Raw genomic sequence first — 15054 nt, forward strand, 5'->3', positions numbered from 1 at the left:
GTCCTCCCAGACACCCGGGAACAGGATACCGCAGCGTACCCTTTTGGGTACCTCGCTCTGGCGCTTGACTACCACCTTCTCCCCCTTGTCGAGGGTGATGGTAGCCACGCTGCGCTTGAGCCATGCCAGTGTGGCCTGATCCTCGCACCACAACCTGAGGGAGCCATTCGCCCATGTGGGCTTGCCCCTGAAGATTGGGCCTGCGGGAAGGCTTGCAGTGGGCTGTCTGGCTTCCTGCGAGAGCAGGGCCAGCAGCTGCCTCTGGACCTCATCCGACTGCTGCGAGGTCAGGTGTCCCGAGGTGGCAGTGGTCACCGCCACCAGCAGGTCAGCCTTTGCAGCCTCTGCATATTCGGCAAGGGTGGTTTCTCCAGGCGGTCCAGTCCTCTGCCTCTTAGGCTCGCCTCTGGGAGATATGGTCTCGTCCAGACGGGCCCTCTTGGCAGAGGCCCGGGCACCCTGTTTACTCTCCCCCTTAGTCCTGGCCTTCGCCCTCTTTTCCTGGGGAGGGGCACGGTTCGCTGCTGGTGGACCAGCTGCTGCCTGCGCCTGGCCCTTCCCAGGGGCGCCTTGTTGTGGCGCCGGGGCGGTGTTGTCGAGAGCACCTAGTCTCTCTCTGCGCCTCCGTCGCTGCTTCCTGTTAAGCTTATGCGGCTTAGCCGCAGCTGTAACAGGGGGAGGCGGGGGTACAGGAGTTTCCACCCGTTTATCGGGCTTCCACTTCCGCGCCTTCCTGGACACCTGAATGGTCCATCCCGCCTCCAGCTGAGCAGAAACGGGGTCCAGCGCTGGTTCCATCACTGGGGTCTGCTCCGCGGCAGGGGGTTTTCCCCCTGGCGGAACAGCACCCGTTGATGTCCCCGGTGTTGGCAGTAGGGCCTGGGTACGCTGTGGTACCGGGCCTACTGGTCTGGGCGTCAGCGCAGCAGGTTTCCGTGCCTTCGGTTTCCCGGCGGCTCTTCCCCCTGCTGCGGCCTGCCCCTTGCGAGGCGGTGCTGTCGAGACAGCGCCGCCCCGCCGGTGTGTGTTGTGTGTGTGTCTGTTTTGTGGGGGCACTGTCAAGACGGCGCCCCTTTGCTGAGTGTTATTTGTCGGAACTGTCAGGACAGCTCCGTGTGTAGTGGTGCCTGGCAGGGTTGCTTGAGCCTCCCTGTAGGCACGTGTTGAGGAGGGGGGAACTGTCGAGACAGCTCCTTCTCCGTGTTGTGTTGTGTGTTGTGTGTGTGTGGAGGTTACCGGAACAGCCGAAACTGCCCCGTTTCCCTCCGGTGTTGAGGTACCTTCCGGTACCCGCGGGGTTTGGGATCTTATTTCATCCATGTTGTTTTTTTGTGTTGTTTCACCTCTCGAGCTTCCCACCCTCCATGGAGCCCGCACCTTTGGGGATGTCACTTAGGACACCAGGATTACCCAAGAGGTATAGGTGTGTTGAGGTGGGACTCATGCGCGACATCGGGAGCTGCAGACACGTGGCTGAGAGAGACGATCCTATCTCCCCCAGTGGTTCCACGCGCCCTTGCCCCGTCAGCATGGCCGAGCCCCTGGCATCCTCCCAGAGGACGCCCCTCCCCACACCTCGCCTGCGGACCGTACCACCTCGACCGTACGGGACGCGTGTCCAATACCCTGCAGTGGCTAGTTGCAGGGCCACCGTTTCGCCGGAAATTCGGACCAAAAAGGACATATTGGCCTACAGGGGATAACTAACCCCGACCCCCTGCAGGCCTCGGCCCCCAGGACTCCTGCATCCCCGCTTACGGCGCTCTACTGCGCAGGACTTACGCAGGCAGGTGAGTGTAGTCCGCCTAAGTCACCTACACCTTAGGCGGAACCGGGAGGTCCGCATAGCATAGCTAGCAATATGATCGAAATCTTATTGCTAGCCATGTCATACAGACACTCCAGAGTGTGTCATACCCCGCTCGGGTTTTTAGGTCCTCACGGGTTATGACGGAGATCCGCTTAGTATAGCTAGCAAATTGACCTAAGTCATTTTGCCAGCCATGCCGTGCGGACTCTCCAAAATGTGTCATATCCCACTCGGGTTTTTAGGTCCTCATGGGTTATGACGGAGGTCCGCATAGCGTAGCTAGCAATTTAATCGAGATCATATTGCTAGCCACGCCGTACAGGACTCTCCAGAGTGTGTCGTACTCCACTCGGGTTTTTAGGTCCTCATGGGTTACGACGTCGCCTTCATACTCAGCTACTGGTGGTCCGGGGCAGATGGAATGTGCGACGCCCGACCGACCACCAGCATTACCAGGGTGTACGACCCACCCCACAAGTGGGATGGGTTCGTCCATGGCCTGCGGCGGCAGAGCCATAGACGACGGGGACGTGTATGATAGACTTGAGGGGGTAGGCATTGTGAGCCCAGCGTCGCACACCTGAACTACGTACCTACCCCCACCTACACCCCCAAATGGGGGTAATTCTGGTTTATGGCGTTTCCCACGCCCTAATTTCGACGCGTTAGCGCCAAACGATATTTTCAGTCAAAATCATGGACTATGTTATATAAACCTTTATTGCGTACCTTCTCGTTTTATTGCTAACATTCATTTAACGGGTTGTAGTGAGACCGGGGAAAATTCTGAAATGCCTAAATTTATAGATAAAGGGGATCCTCCGGGAGACTTGTAAGGCATAAAGCTTTCTATTAAAATCCAAAATATTTATTGACGTGATAACGTCTTATAAATCGATGAACACCGGTAGCATGCACGAAAAAGTGTCACGTTGTGGACAGATCTCCATGGTAACGTTGTGGACAGATCTCTTTGGTAACGAATTTTTCATCAATGTTTTCTTATGACGTTATCACGCAAAATTATCGTCCGTAAAACGACTTTACAGATAACCATTATTTTTTTGCCATGATTGCATTTAAGTGCGTTGCCGCCCTTTTTAAATGAGAGTAGGTATACTCTTTTCTTCAAGGTTCGAAGGTCGTATCGGTCCGTATCTGGACCTAGGATAAACTATACGGAAACGCATTTAAATCTTCCTCACCACATACCCAGAAGCACATAGGACGTATATAGTGTACTGCGCTCTTCATACTCGCACCGCACCTCCTTGGCTTGGGACCGATTGCATTTTTGCAATTCCAATGCTATGATAGCGACCGCATAAAATATGTAGATATTGGCCTTAATCATTCCGTTCCTCGGGTTATGGTGCCCTGGTGGTCGAACGGATTTAAATAGGGGTTGGAACAACAACAGGGAAGTGTGCCTACTAAAAAGTAGGTAATATTTTTCGTATATTTGTTTCAAGCTTAAAAATACATTAAAAGTTGAAAAATTCTGTCTTGGATGGGACACATTCAAATAGAAAACATCCATAGATCGCACATATTTGTTTTCTATGATTTAAGTATTTATCTACCTATACCAAAATTTTAACCCAGGGCCTCCTGCTTTACTATTTTAACGGAAAACGGTTTCCTATTTTATGCAGAATACATTATACCTCCTGTGAAACTTGTGGCTCGGTCAAAATCGATACGTCCACTTTGAAACCCTTTACGAAAACGTCTTCGCATCTCTGTCGAATTATTACTTTGATAAGTCCCAAAGGAGATGCTAAAATGTTTTTCTGCCGTATTCGAACTTCGAGATATTCACAAGAGACGACACGTACTAGATCTATTCTAGATACGTTATATAGTTTAGATTTCAACTAGTTCTCTTTTGCAGCGCAATTCGGGCAACCAATGTCACTTTTACGTTAGATAGAATTAGATATCTAATAGATGTGAATTGGATGTCTAAGCCATATCTTGTGGAAATCGTTCAAGAGTATCTCCAGAATCGCGCAAATGTCAAATTTGAGTTATCGTATCTTGGTGATCTAAAAGATATCTTATAGATATCTCTTTCAAAATCCGAATAGGCCCATTTGTGTGGTTGCGAAAGTTACGAGCAATTACTGACGGCCGCGCCCGCGGCGATGCCGATAGAGAGCCTTTCCATCAGCAATACTCCTAGTATTGCTGATGGAAAATCATTTCTTTAAGTAAAAATGGGGTTGAAAGGAAATAAAATTGGGGTTGAAAGTTCTTAATGACTTTAACACGGAAATATATCGAGATAACGTCAAAGGACTTACAGGGTTTTGATATGGGTTATTTAAACTGTAAAATTAAACGATATAGTGAATTTTATCACAGCAATATGTACCTACTGAAAAATCAACATCTAAAACAAACTAATTTACTTTAAAAAATTTAAAAAGTAAAATCTTGGAAGATTTACTTTTTAACTTTATTTTTATTTCGGTTTAAAATTTATCAAAACGTTCTCAAAGTCTTGTCCTTGATATTACACATGTATGTTTGTAGTCTTGTTTGTGCAGCGAACTACTCGCATTTATATAATTATATCCACTGACTTAATATAAAAGAAATAGACACACAAAGCAGAACAAAAACGTCAAGAAATGTGGATCTCAATGACGTTTCGCACCATTTGCATTGATGATAAAAACGCTTACGTAAATTTTGAGTCAAGATAAATGTTTCGTACAGAAAAGAGCTTAATGTCGTAAGCATTAAGTGTCAAATTTGCAAACATAAGTACCAACACTGTTAAAAAATTTAGTCCGATGGCACTAAACGTAACGTATTTACGTCAAACAACGTCAAACGAGAATAATGAACGAATGGAGTCACTTTGGTACACTTTAATATGTTAATACATAGACACACTGTACAGGAAAATATTAAAATTGAAGTAATAAATAAAACAAATTTAATTTAATCGGGAGCTCAAATAAAATTAATTCGTGGTTCAAATTCAAACAAATTAAATTTTTAATTCGTAAGTATACGTCTTTAAATACTAATTTCCTTGAAATAAATTCTACTTATTAAATAACTGTGTATTTCAGATCTACATTTACTCATAGCACGGGTGCACGGGGACATTTAGATACTGATTGGATTTTTTTTATAAAGTCTACCTATACTTTATAAAAAAAAATCCTGTGGTTGTCACTGTGTTCCGACAGGTTTAGCATTTACAGTTAGTCGATATAAGCCCTTATTGGTGGTGTATATGTCGGAAACAGGGAAATGGGCCAAACACACAAGTGCCGTTTTGCCTTGTTTAAAACTGCATCACCCCTATCTCTTGCTATAATTAAATAGCAGTCCACTTTGCACGTCGCATAGGTTTTCTTGGAAATCTTCAATTTAAACATAATATTATTTCTTATGAATTCCATATAAAAATATAAAAAAATATTGACCTCACATCGACTCAATAGAATTTTGTTCCTTGACATCCCTTCTTTGGTACTAACAAATTAATTTATTCAAAACCATAAAATTACCACCAGATTACATAAATTATGTAATGCTATCCAAAGAACTAACCGAAAGAAATACATTCCATCCTTTTTCCTTGTTTTATCATTGTTATTTTTACATATTTTAACGGCACATTTCGTAATTGTTGACAACTTCACATTTGAGCGTTTCAAACAAGACTAAACGAAAAAGTAATGCATGATCTGTTTTGACATCACTTTTGTGGGGCCATTTTTGGCGGCTGATTGGGTATCCAGTTCTTTATACTATATCAATGATTATATCATAATGATAGCCTCGAGGCATTGCGTCATATACCGTGTGACGTAAGGAACTGGTGACGATTTTCACCGCAAACGTCACCGGGGGCGTAGCTCAGATGGTAGAGCGCTCGCTTAGCATGCGAGAGGTACGGGGATCGATACCCCGCGCCTCCAAGACTTTTTGTATTTTATATTAATTATTTATACGAATGCTTGTACGGGTTCTATCACACTTAGAAGGGTAACAATGTGACAATGTAAACAAAATTAGGGCTTTTACAGTGGCGACTTAAAATATCTGCACTATTAAAATTTTCTAAAAATATCTATTCTATATGGGTTTAGAAGCTTTGAAAACAGAAACAGAGTCGTAGTCGCATTTTGTTCGCTTCTATAACTTTTTTTCAATTATTCAATTAGAGCGGAAAATTGGTATTGGCGGCAAAAACGAAAAATTGTTTGTTTAGTAAATCATCATCATTAGTATTAAATACACACAAGCTCGATGTGTCATAAATCTATACTATAAAAATTATACGTATAAAATAAGTCTAAATATAAGTCGACGTTTGCGGTATTTGAGCTACCGCTTATTAGACATAAATAATCGCGCGAATACGTCTGTCTGTCCTTCCCAGGACGAGCGACCTAATTAGGATTACGCCGTCAAAACAGGAAGCCGATTATGCTTCATTATTTCGATATGGGTCTTATCTTATTTTGATACGACTTTGAGCCAGCTTAAGGGGCCCACTGATTAACAGTCCGCCGGATGAAACGGCCTGTCAGTTAAAACAAAATTTTGTCAGTTCCGAACAACTGACAGGCCGATACCGTCCGGCGGACTGTTAATCAGTGGGCCCCTTTACGTCGCTGCACCAATCAGCGTGACCCGCTTACTCTGATTGGTGCTGACGATATGCAATCGGGAATCAACTCATAGGTGTAAGGCCTGAGTGGACGCTCGAAGCGGAGCGTTCGGCGGGGCGTGCAGCGTGGCGTCGGGCTCACAAGTGATTTGGGCAGCGTGCACTAAGGCCGCTCTATACGCTTGCATTTGTTTAACATGCACGCCGCACGCCCCGCCCCGCTGCACGCCCAACTCGAGCGTCCACTCAGGCCTTACACTAAGGCGTCTCGCTCGCATTACTGGTACACGTGAGATGCCTGGAGCACGATTCAGATTTAAATTGATTGTTATGAAACGGTTATGGATTTGGTACGTCAGCTGTCTAATCTTTTCTGATCTGGAGAACAATTCAAACTTACATTTCTAAATGATATACATAGTGTAAAATTGCAAATGATGCCATTTTGTTCGGATTCGCCGAAAAGAAAATTGGCATATCAGTGTGGCTTTCCATAGAGAAGGGTCCTTATGTATATTATAGTACCATAGTAGAGGTGGATTTACGGTATCAAATTGATTTTACAGAATCGGAATCCAGGGTGGCGCAGGTGAGGGGCCGCTTGCGAGGTGCCGGAAATTGGCACTGGAAAACAAACATGTTTTCTTCGTAAATTGAAATTTTCTGCGGGTTTTTTTACTTTCGGGTCTTTTTTATAACTTTTATATTGAAGGGTTTAAATACAAACATTGCCACTAACGAATTTTGGGAAATGTTGTAAGACCACCCTTTTACACATATTTTTCCTCCATCAAATTTGTTTACTTCTTTTATTAGCTACGCCGCTATAAGAGCTACGTCGTAGTCGCCAGGTGCCTCACGTAGCATTTAAAGCTTTACCACAGAATAAGTAATAGTATTATCATACAGAACGACCACGCCCCGCCCCGCCCCGACTCGCATTACCTCGCCCCGCGACATGAATCTGGCGGACTACTGACGTACTCTCAGTAAAGCGACTTACCCACACATACATAATGACGCGTGTACAGACGTGCCGTGCACACATAAAACGCAAATGCTATTTGATGTATGGCGTGTCCGCCTTTAATCGTGCCGCGCTTTTCACGGCTCAAGTGTAAAACTCATAAATCAATATATTTTGATTTTACATGAGATTCCTATGCCTACTTTCAATCAACATTTCACACTTTTGTAAGTGTGAATGGGTTCAAAATTTGCGTCCATGATCGCTTAGAAAGCATATTAAACATAAGAAAACTAAAACATAAATAAATAAATAAAACATCTTCATATAGGTGAATAGACTTCATAAACGATGAAAAGAAATATAACGATGGGCCTTCTTTGGCGCAGATACCTTATTATTTATTTCCTTTTAATTATTTATTTATTGTGGAATGGACCAAATTATATTTTTTTATAAACTCAGGTCAACATGGGATTCTGCGCATACATAGACACAAATAAATATCATTACCGGGATTCTAACCCAGGACTATCGGTTTCATAGGCAGGGTCACTACCCAAGTACCCACTAGGCCAGACCGGTCGTCAACTATGTCAAATATGGCTAAGGACTGAAAAAACAACGAAATGTATTAATTAAGTACAGAATGCCATGCCAGCATACAAACTTACAGGTCCCAGGAAAGCAAGACAGCACTCATATCACTAATTTGGTGCAGCACGAACACAGCGAGTGCTCTCAAAGGAACTGCCGGGAGCGCTGGGTTTCTTACGAAACTAGCTCCTTTATTTACGAGTTTTTGATGAATATGAAAACTTAGTTTACAAGTTGTTTGACGTTGGAGACGAAATTTTCAGTTTTTGTATTACATTAAAGTAACATCTAATAGCGTTATCCAAAAACACCTGTTAAGGTTTACAAGCCCTTGACAATCGTTTGTCCTTGTCTGTCATTTTGACATTTGTGTTTGTTAGAAAGCCAAAATAAAATTAGATAATCAATATAATATTTAAGGCGGCTACACATAAAATTCGTAATTTTTACTACATTCTTTCATCTGCATGCTCGAGTATTAAACCATTATGATAAGATTATTTTGGTTTCGTTTTCATTAGAGGCTTAACGAACCTCTCTTAATTTACCTTAAAAAAGGTTTTGTAACCTCTCTAAATGTTCTCACATTCACACACATCACATTAATACTCGCAATAACGAGAGGCGACGCATTTTACATTAAATTCATTACTGCCACCACATTAGCAGGGACAAATGCCCCGAGGCCGGCGGAGACCAAAAAAACGGATCGTGGGTCCCCGAGGTCCTTCCATTGAATTCCAGCAAAAACTAATTTAAACGGCTCAAGGCATATTCTGGGTCCTGTTTTAACCAGATACTATGTCACAACATTTTTCGGGCGTTCGGCGCACGACTGGTCGGAGCTGTGTGGTAGCACCAGTTTGGCACTGACAATACTGACATACACGCTATCGAGAACGTAACTTACTTTCAAATTTCAATGCTTCTCGCTCGGACTCGCATATTCGACGTTATAAAAAACCAATTATATATATGTATTTATGAAAGTTTAGGGCAGCGGTCGGCAACCTGCGGCCCGTGAACCTGTCACTTGCGGCCCGCGAGCCTCCTTGGCTATTTTGTATGTAATATTGACAAACCACAATGTCTGAAGTCATAAATATTAACAAAGTATACGGCCCGCGTCAACTTCGTTAACTACTATGTGGCCCTTGGCTGCTAAAAGGTTGCCGACCGCTGGTTTAGAGCATTAATTTATTTAAAAATTTAACATTCAGTAATAAAACTACGGTAAAACATATTTCTTCAATTATTGTATAAATTGAGCCCAAAATAACTGTCATCATGAGTATCATGACCATCATTCATTAAATAGTATGTATAAATACGACTCGCCTCTACTTCGTATCTGATATAATTACACAGTCAAGTAGGTATTCGAATCTAGGACCGTAGTATTCATCTTCCTGACTTTATTTAAATATTTTAAATGTCTGGAGCTCGGCAGAATAAAGTGTGACGTCATGTTCAGGCTCGCTGTAAAGGATCTCGTTGTCTATTACGGTGGTCACTTATCACGTGATGATTTCTGTAGAAAACTGAAATGTCAGACGCCTCCGCCCGGTCCCGGACCGTTCTAGCGTGAGTCAGTTTTAAAATTCATATTTATACATTGAATGAGTTAAACGCGGTCTGATGAAAACATGTGCCGATTCTTATTATTAGTAATTAATCATTCTCTCAGAACCCTTAGTAACACGGCGAACGTTAAACAATGTAGTTACATATTTGAAATCAACCCCCTCGATAGTTCAGGTAACGATTACGTAACGAGCGGGGCCCGATTGTGCAATGCACTCGGGACTTGGCCGCCGGGAACTCATTACTATAGTTACGTCATATTTGATTTAACTTGGTAATAGTGTCTGTTCTATTCTGAAAGAGATTTGTAACAAATATTTATTTATATAGGTAGTTATTTCCATTTTCATATAATGTAGCTACAATGTTGAAACACAAATCATCATCTTCCTCGCGTTGTCCCGGCATTTTGCCACGGCTCATGGGAGCCTGGGGTCCGCTTGGCAACTAATCCCAGTAATTGACGTGGGCACTAGTTTTTACGAAAGCGACTGCCATCTGACCTTCCAACCCAGAGTGTAAACTAGGCCCGTATTGGGATTAGTCCGGTTTCCTCACGATGTTTTCCTTCACCGAAAAGCGACTGGTAAATATCAAATGATATTTCGTACATAAGTTTCGAAAAACTCATTGGTATGAGCCGAGGTTCGAACCCGCGACCTCCGGATTGCAAGTCGCACGCTCTTACCGCTAGGCCACCAGCGCTTCAACAATGTTGAAACACAAAATTTGTAAAATACAAGTTTATTATATACTTGCCTCTTACTCCATATTATAATATGTAAACTAGTAAGATAATTAATAGCCTCGCTTTCGCAGTAAAAGGAAAATTTAGACCCCGCAGCTTTGACGGGTTAATTATTTAAAAAAAAACATGATATTCAATCCTTTTGTCTTGTCTGATATCACTAACAGTAGTGTCAAGTTATAACTAGCACTGATGAACATCATATTAAATATAGATCGCTATTTAGCAATAAGGCCGTCTGTTGTTAACTCTGTGTTATTTTATAAGTAATTATGAAATATGTTTTGTTTCTTCCGTCGAGCAACACCGGCTTCCGAGTGTTGCTCGAAGGTTTCTTCGTATAATAAAATTTTAAATCTAGATGTATTGTAACTATTTATTTCATTTATTAAATCCTCCGTGTACTCTGATAAGTCACTTTGCAATTTTATTTAAAGAAATGCATTAAATTCATCATGATACGTCGTTATTCTGCCATTTTTCATCAGCCATTATAGCATGTACACACTACGCAGCGTTTGTGCGAAATATGTGTCTGTTTAATATATAGGTACAATAATTCTTGGAAGTGATGTCAAAAAATATTAGTGCTATATAGAAATATCGTAAAAGAAATTCCCAATATTCGGTAGAGTAATGGCGGTTTGGCGACTGACAGCTGGTAATTAACCAATCAGAACTTGCGAGAGGTCCAGAGGGCCAATCTAGCGTACAATGCCGAAAGATGGCAGTTTTTCGACACGCCCGGCCGTGGCGTAAATTATGAGAGACTAGCGGAGCATACAACCACGGTGTAAAAAGTAACAGTGGACGCTTTTGATGTTTGCGTAAACGCCGACACCGCAAAAGAACACAGTAGGGTTGTCACAGACTTTTACACAACTTTTACAGACACTAGGCCTGTAAGTAGTACCGTGCTACTAACAATGGCGATGTACTATGCAGCTCGGGTGCGCGCGACCCACCCCTCGCACTCCGCACGATTGCCTTTTTTTTAACGTTGGGGAAATGCGTTTACTCATGCCACCTGGCCCGGGGAAACCAGGAGCGATGACGGACTAACCAGTAATAGGACTACCGTCTCAAACCACCAACGAATGCTGACTCCGCCTTGTAGTCCTTGTAGAGGAGCGCCGCAGGATCACTATCAGCATTCGACTGCGTACGCATGATTACCCTGTCTTGATGGCTTCGTCGAACTGATCGAAGATAAACACATACCATACACATACATACGTACCTTGACGTTAATTTATAGAGTAAAACTTACTTGCTAAGGCTGGTTTTAGTATCACGCGGGCCGTCCATGCGGATTGCCAAATTGTATGAGAAAGCTGTCTGCGCGGACGGTCGTCCGCACGGACCACTCTAATACGCTCCCTGAACTTAATACATATTGGTCCGGTGCGGAGCGATCCGCACGGACGGTCCCGCGTGACACTAAAACCAGCCATATTAATATCGCTTCAGCTTATGCCGTGGGTGATGCGTGGGCGCGGCAAACTCGCACAAACTTAAATTGGATCCCGGGCCCGTCGTGCGTCGTGCGTATCGGCGTGATCGCAACATAACGATTGTTATTATTTGGTGTTCTGACTGAAGGAAGTCTAATCCCCTTTATTCTTAAACTTAGAAAACCTGTGTTTTAGTTAGAGACCTATCAAGCACAAATATACCTTAGTTTGACTTGTCGTACCATGGCAATACTATGGCAGGTGATGCTGAACAACACAAAATAAATTAAAATTAGATATATTTTCGTGTATTTTTTTCTGTGTACTTACCTACGTAGCTTCAATGAATTAAATGTAACTAATAATTATAAACATCTGTCATTAATTATTAATGAGAGATATTTTACAGATTACTCGGTTACAGTAGTAATTTTAATTAATCTGTTTTCATAAACGCATTAGTTTCGAACCAATGAACAAAAGGTAGTTAAATAATTACATTTAAACAATTTTTTAAATCCGTCTTTGGAAATCCACGTTCGTGAATTTTGTGATTTACAATTACTTTTATCGCAGTTACTTTTTTCTAGTCTCATAATTGAATTAATTTAGAAATGAATCGATTTCTCTTTTCAATTAGACTTAAATAAGCCGAAATAAGCAGTGTCATAAAAAGCATCAATATCTTCTTAGAAATTTGACATTAATTATGACATTGTTACTTAGTCATTGCAAATAATAAATAAATAAATATTGGGGGACAGCTTACACAGATCAACCTAGCCCCAAACTAAGCAAAGCTATGGGTGCTAGGCGACGATATACATACGTGTATAGATAAATACATACTTATATACATAGAAAACATCCATGACTCCGGAACAAATATTAGGCCAGACCGTCAAAATGCCATGCGAAGTCGGCTTGAACCGGCTCAAATGTCTAACGTTGCTATTGATCGCATTCGCAAATGCTAACCGATGCATCGGCTAACAGTCTAAACAGTAATGAACGACCACACATTGCTCGACACGCAACTCTGTCACCGACACTGGCAAACAGCCAACATCGTACGATAACTTCGGCTCGAATTTAAACTGTTGTGACTCTTTTTTTAATGTAATCATCATGTATACATGTTACACAACATCATGAAATAACGACGATTTTATTTTTTTATGATTATATAAAATAAACTAGGATTCGAATCACCACTCAAAAGACCTCAAAGTCTTTCGAGTCTTATGAGTCTTTAGACTTGTTCCCAACTCTAACCGTCAATGTCCTGTCGACGCGCCGCGTGTACATTATCGGAATTAAAATCCCGCCCGTTATCAAGACAATATTAGAAAGTTTGCATTCGGGATTATCCGTCGCGGACTAATATTTCAATAAATATTAATGATGAGAGAACTTCGTTCGAATTCCCAACTTCCGATTCTGTTTTGACGATTTGATAAGGTTTCGATCTTATTTTTACACGACCTTGGGCCATTTCCTCAGGGGGTGTAGCCATGTTGACAATCGTTGATAAAAACGCCCTAGAAACTTAAATAATGCATGGACTTTTCATGGAGTCTGTCATCCCCATATTTTTTTTCTTTTCGTTTGGTACGATTGTTGCGTAGGGCCAATTCTCGGGATAAGTTGCCAAGCAGACCCCAGGCTCCTATGACGCATGGCATAAAGCCAGGATTACGCAAGGAAGATCATGTTTGGTATGATTGTCATGTGGGGTAGGCCCCCTGATTGCATTTCATAAGCACCTGATTGGTGCTCCTGCTCCCGGTTAAGGTATTGTCACATGCAATAATATGTTACACAACTAACGGCGCAAAAATATCTGGCACGATCTTACTTGTAGACCATGTCACATATTTTTCGGCCTTTGAAGAGTAACGTATTATTGCAGGTGACTGTACGTATCAAAATAAGATGGAAGAAGAAGACAACCATTTCAAACAGCGAAATCAGAATCGGCTTCTCCGGGAGGAATTTAAATCACATTGTTTGCAGCAGACTTATTAATACAAGACAAATCGAGTGCCTAGGGGTGATTGCGAGAGGGGTTTGAAAATGTTTACAGCAGTTTGATGTTAAAATGGTATTTTAACATTTTATTTAAAGTTGTATAACTTTTTACTGAGAGATAAATGTTCCCAATTGTTGGTCCATTTGTTCATGTGGCGTTATGGCCATTTTGCCCCTCTCCCTTGATGTCTAACGTCATTAATGGATGGGCTCTAATAACAAAGAAATTACTTACTAAGCTACTGAATAGCTACTTAATAAAAATAATGCCAAATGGAGTCATAATTCAATGTGCCAGACGGGTGAAATGGGGCTCGCAGTGACTAGACGGGTAGAATGGGGCCCGTAGTGACTAGAAATCAAATTACGCTTTGATAAAAAGAGCCTTTGTTAGTTTTGTAATCAATTTCTCGATAGGCAATCAGCAGCGGAGCGGAGAGATTGGAGCACGTTTGACCAGGGTTGCTAGGTCAAGTTAGAAAAAAAAAACCGTAGAAAGCAAACTTTTGTAGATTTTATTTTATTTTATTTTCTTTATTGGGGAAAAAACAGACATAGGCAGATAATACAAAAAGAGGACATAGGTTTATACATTAATAAGTGCAACCTACATCCTGGGACAATTCCCACTAAGATTTATAAACTAAGAATATTTAAGTGGCATTGTCATCGGATTGAGGTATAAATTGTGTGGTATAATAGATACTAAACTAATATTGGTACATTGATGATAATAATAGTAATTACAGTACTGACAAGATTCAATCACATAACATTGGAAAAGCGAAATGAGGAACCATAGATAAATATAGGACTAAGCTTATATTGGGCCAAAACTTCCTAATTAAGATGAAGCAAAGTTTGAGGAAAGTTAAAGGAAGTACATAATGCATCATTCATAACAGTAAGTTTACTTTACGTTTGAAATTTGCACGATTATTGTTGAAAATGTCAACCGAATTATTTCGAGTAATTTGTTAATTTGGTTTACAGATTTTTCAACTGCTTTTTATCTTCTTGGCTTCCTTGTCTTTCTTTTTCATCTACTCTCCCTTCCATAGTCTTGATGAATTTATCGTTTCGTAACAGGTGTCCAGCATGTTCTCTCTTCCTTTTTCGATGGTTCTTAATAGGCACCGCTTTTGTTCAACTTTATTTAAGACCTAGTTTATTTCTATAGACGCCTCAAAATACGGTATCGTCTTGGGTCGTCCCATTAGTTTT

The 15054-nt window shown here is 41.8% G+C and overlaps 1 non-coding gene across 1 annotated transcript; it reads left to right on the forward strand.

The window, feature by feature from the left end:
- Positions 1-5681: 5681 nt before the first annotated feature.
- On the forward strand, positions 5682-5754 carry Trnaa-agc (transfer RNA alanine (anticodon AGC)). The gene has a single exon. It is a non-coding gene; the product is annotated as a tRNA-Ala (tRNA).
- The last annotated feature ends 9300 nt before the right edge of the window (positions 5755-15054 follow it).

Source organism: Cydia amplana, chromosome 15 (assembly GCF_948474715.1).
Source record: "Cydia amplana chromosome 15, ilCydAmpl1.1, whole genome shotgun sequence".
Taxonomy (NCBI): domain Eukaryota; kingdom Metazoa; phylum Arthropoda; class Insecta; order Lepidoptera; family Tortricidae; genus Cydia; species Cydia amplana.